Genomic DNA, 5,080 nt, shown 5'->3' with positions numbered 1-5,080 from the left:
ACTGCTTTTATCTTCTTCAAAATTCTCCTTGTTGTAAGCGTCTTGTAAAATGAAATTAAATATTTAGAGAATTTATTTAGAAGGGTAGGACACCGCAAATAAAATTGCAATAACTACTTCAACGGTACATATTGAAATGTTGCACACTTCATAAAAAGAAAATAGGATTGTTATACTAACTGTAAAATCATTTTCTTGGAGTTCATTGAGAGATATAGGCTCCATCCGTCTGTACAATATTTGGTGGTAGTAGGAGTGGTTATCCTGGGCTGACCTACAGTTGTTTTTTGTAGTGATATAATGTATGTAAAAGAGATCAAGCTATTTTCATTTGTGTGTAAATATTTTTTAAAAATTACTATCACAATGGGGGCTCATGAGCCACCTGTGTGATAGCACATGTGGAATTAGGTCCTCTGTCTAAGCAGATTGGTGCCAGAAGGCCCTCAATCTGCTCCTTTCCTGACCATAGCCAACCAGGACCTGACTGTGCTAAAACCAGATATTTTTTTAGTACATTGATCAGAAAGGAGATTGATGTAAAGACTTTTCTCTGTCTCCCTCCACTCTACATAAGTTTCCTCGATCTGGCTGAACAAAAACTAAAAAAAAAAACTTGCAGCTGCTATTGCAGCCATAAGCTTGTTTACATCCTACTACAGTAGTACAGGGGTGCCCAACATTTTTCGTCTGGAGATCTACTTTACAAATGACGAGCTCAATGAGATCTACCAACGAAAAAAACACCTGCATTGACAATGCCACACATGCCATTGACTTCAACACAACCCCACACCCCCTCCCGCCCCTGAACGCAGGGAGTCGGCCGGCTTGCATTCCAGTGCGTCTTAGAAGCCCAGGCGTCCTGTCCTCCTGCGGTGCTCGTGTGGCCGATGTTGCACAGGGGGAGAGGTGCCCCGCCCCTTTCCATCTGCAGTGTCTGCCACATTCAACCGGCAGCTGCACGAGCACCGCGGGAGCATACCAATGGCCAGCTCCTTTTGCGCCCAAGGTTAGAAAGAAAACCGTGTCCCCCAAAACAGGCGTGTGATGTCACCCTGCCTCCAAGATTTTTTATTTTATTTTTTATTACTTGGGGGGGGCTTCAGGGGAAATAGGGGACCCTGATATTTCCCTTTAAAATAGAAAAAGAAATTGAGGACACAAAGTCCTCAATCTCTTTTTCTGCAGCCTCTGTTCTAAATGAATGGAAAGCACATAGGCTTCCCATTCATTCAGAAAATATTTTACTATCATCCAGTTTCTGGAGGGGGAGGAGCCTCTGTAGTGAGTCCTTCTCCCCATTGAGAAACTCATGAATGAACAGGAAGTGGTGTAATCACTATCATATCAGTATCATATATAACTGGGGACACATAGTACTATGTGTCCCCAGTTATTTACAAACACTGGAGTGATCAGCTGATCGCTCCAGTGTTTGTCCTGCACAGAGGATCGATACATATCACTGATATGTACCGATCCTCTGCCACGCACAGAGGGGCTCAGCTACTCCTCTGGATCCGCGCTGCTCTCCCGGGCAGAGGCAGCGGTGGATATGAGAAGTGCAAGAAGCGCTGCAGCCGCGGGGGGCGGAGCCGCTGTCACAGAACTAAGGCGAGCGATGAGGGGAGAGAGATGGCGAGCGTCTCTCTCCTCAACGCTCGGACTTAGTTCTGTAACAGCGGCTCCGTCCTCTGCCGCGGGCTGCAGAGCTTCTTTCACTTTTCGGATCCCCGCTGCATACAGATGGGGGAGAGCAGCGGGGATCCAGAGAAGTACCACGGGCGGGAGGAGAGGCCATCGCGATCTACCACTGATTGCTACGCGATCGACTGGTAGATCGCAATCGACCTTATGGGCACCCTTGCTGTAGTACTTCTGACAGCAGAAGTAAAAGGTGATAAATGTGTTAGCGTGAGTAAACTCTGGAAACGTAGTTCCTGCCTTATCACAGTGAAGTGAGAAGTCCCCATTCACACATAGGCGTACCGTGGAGGCACGCCGTGGTCCTGTGCGTTTGTGTTAGTTTTCTTTTCACGTTTGTCACGCATCCCAATGGATTTCAATGGGTTACAGTACACACGACAAAACGCAGAAAGGAAGCTGTAGATAAATGTAGATAATTCCTCCACCCGCATCCTGTGTTTTTTTTTTTAATGGAAATCATTGTCAACGATTTCCATCATCGATTAATTGGTCATTCAATTAGTTGCCCTGCTCGCAGCTCCATGCACGCTTCTTTTTATTCCTCTGTAGCGGGTGATATTCTGCATTGCGCTGTATAATGTATTGCTGGAATTTTTAGTCCTCTATAGCTGGTGGTATTCTGCTTTGCGCTGTATAATGTATTGCTGGGATTTGTAGTCCTCCGACAAGTGCTGCCCACCTGTGAGAAGTTCTGATGTTTACACCCCTTTGGAGGATGAACTTTTGGCGTCAGTGACTTTGTTGTTAGTATATATGCTTTATATGTCTGGCCTGTTCACACCAGCTGCAGACCAGTGTGTTTTTTATCTGCACCAAAAACGTATACAGAGTAATTCCAATATTTTTAAGTGAGGCTACTTAACACCATTGCATTCAGTTCCAGGAATGTTTAAAAAAGAATACAGCAGCATGGATTTTTTTTCACACCCTTGCCCTTAAAACCCAAGCAAAACCAATAAAAAAAAAAAAAACAGTATGGGAACGCATCAAATACGCACATAAATGCATATGTGGAAATGCATCCAGATCTGGTCTGGAGATGATGTGAACAAGCCCAAGAAACGAGATTAGGTATTACTAATCACTGTAATTGGTATTGGAGAGGTTTGCCCCACCAACAGCTTCTAAGTGCTGTATGTGTGTGTCCAGCTAAGTAGGGCTACTAGCCTGTGGATTGCATCCACCACTCAAAATGAACCACTGCTATCTTTGCAGATTTTTTTAAATAAAATGTCCTCTGTTCTAGCTTATCACAAGATCAGACACTAAAACCAGAGGACCATTTTTGAGACCAAAGGGAGAGTGACAGGAGTTTGGTGGCTGAGGTATCATTGTCAATAGTGTTGAAGAAAGGTTCACATGAGAGAGAAGATAAATGTTTTCAGCAATCTTTATTTATATAGCCAGCATACAAACTAGTGTTCTAACAAAAGACAGAAAGCAAGTCTTAAGTCACATTTGAGATGGACCCTTAATATACATTTGTGAGCAAATATACATTTGTGAGCAGACATCATCCAATTAACACATACTGTATCTTAAGATTACAAAAATAAAAATACTTTTGTCATTTCAGAGCATTTCTTCCATTTAATAAGCACAGATGTATATGATGTAAAGCCACTTGTATCAAAAGTCTTATCAAGTTGACATGCATGTTCAATAACAAGTGAAACTACTTATGTTGTTGGTTTAACCACAGCTCCAAAACACAAGATATACTGTATATCTCAATAATTTTTGCATGTGCGCTGGCACAGGAGGGAATGATGTTCTGGCCCCATTATATATTAGTTTCATAAATATTGCATCTTCTCAAACGGATGAGGAATGGGGAGGCATCTTCATTTTAAATTGTGAATGTTCATTGGTTACCTTTTCTGTTATATTGGGTTGGGGGCACAGATTTGTGTAACTTCCTTACAAGCGAATTATTTCAGAGTCGTCATAAACCAAGTTCAAGAGATAAGATAAACAGAACCCGTCGAGGACACCTGTTTCTCTGCTTAGAGCATTTTTTGCAATATATGGATATGGGATTTAGGTCCTATGAACAGTATCCTAAACTTTTATAATGTATACACTATATTGCCAAAAGTATTGGAACACGCCTCCTAATCATTGGATTCAGGTGTTCCAATCACCTCCATGGCCACAGGTGTATAAAATCAAGCACCTAGGCATGCAGACTGCTTCTACAAACATTTGTGAAAGAATGGATAGCTCTCAGGAGCTCAGTGAATTCAAGCGTGGTACCGTGATAGGTTGCCACCTGTGCAATAAGTCCATCCGTGAAATTTCCTTGCTACTAAATATTCCACGGTCAACTGTTAGTGGTATTATAACAAAGTGGAAGCAACTGGGAACAACAGCAACTCAGCCATGAAGTGGTAGGCCACGTAAAATGACAGAGCGGGGTCAGCGCATGCTGACGTGCGCATAAGTCACCACTGTCTGTAGAGTCATTAGCTACCGACTTCCAAACTTCGTGTGGCCATCAGATTGGCACAACAGTGCGTAGAGAGCTTCATGGAATGGGTTTCCATGGCTGAGCAGCTGCATCCAAGCCTTACATCACCAAGTGCAATGCAAAGCAGTGGTGTAAAGCACGCTCCCACTGGACTCTAGAGAAGTGGAGACGTGTTCTCTTGACTGACGAATCACCCTTCTCTGTCTGGCAATCCAATGGATGTGTCTGGGTTTAGCGGTTGCCAGGAGACCAGTACATGCGTGACTGCATTGTGCCAAGTGTAAAGTTTGCTGGAGGGGGGGATTATGGTGTGGGGTTGTTTTTCAGGGGTTGGGCTTGGCTCCTTGGTTCCAGTGAAGGGAACTCCTAAGGCATCAGCATACCTATAAGACATTTTGGACAATTTCATGCTCCCAACTTTGTGGGAAAAGTTTGGGGATGGCACCTTCCTGTTCCAACATGACTGCGCACCAGTGCACAAAGCAAGGTCCATAAAGACATGGATAAGTGAGTTTGGGGTGGAGGAACTTGACTGGCCTGCACAGAGTCCTGACCTCAACCCGATAGAACACCTCTGGCATGAATTAGAGCGGAGACTGCAAGCCAGGCCTTCTTGTCCAACATCAGTACCTGACCTCACAAATGTGCTTCTGGAAGAATGGTCAAACCTTGTGGACAGCCTTCCCAGAAAAGTTGAAGCTGTTATAGATGCCAAGGGTGGGCCCACTCAATATTGAACCCTACAGATTAAGACTGGGATGCCATTAAAGTTCATGTGCGTGTAAGGGCAGGCGTTCCAATACTTTTACTAATAGTATTTACTATTATAAGAATTAAATACATTTTAATATATGAATGATTGTCAATAGTAGATGTAATAAAGATGTAAAGAATATAACA

At 43.4% G+C, this 5,080-nt stretch overlaps 1 protein-coding gene across 2 annotated transcripts in view; it reads left to right on the top strand.

Annotated features, from left to right (window-relative positions):
* The window catches only part of SLC12A7 (solute carrier family 12 member 7), a 152,125-nt gene that overhangs the window by 139,140 nt on the left and 7,905 nt on the right, over window positions 1–5,080 (top strand). The gene's annotated exons all lie outside the window — the stretch shown is intronic.

Source organism: Nanorana parkeri, unplaced genomic scaffold, assembly GCF_000935625.1.
Source record: "Nanorana parkeri isolate BGI_ZX_2015 unplaced genomic scaffold, ASM93562v1 scaffold1255, whole genome shotgun sequence".
NCBI classification, from domain to species: Eukaryota; Metazoa; Chordata; class Amphibia; order Anura; family Dicroglossidae; genus Nanorana; species Nanorana parkeri.
Note: the sequence above shows the minus strand (reverse complement) of the source record. Positions and strands in the feature narration are given on the sequence as shown.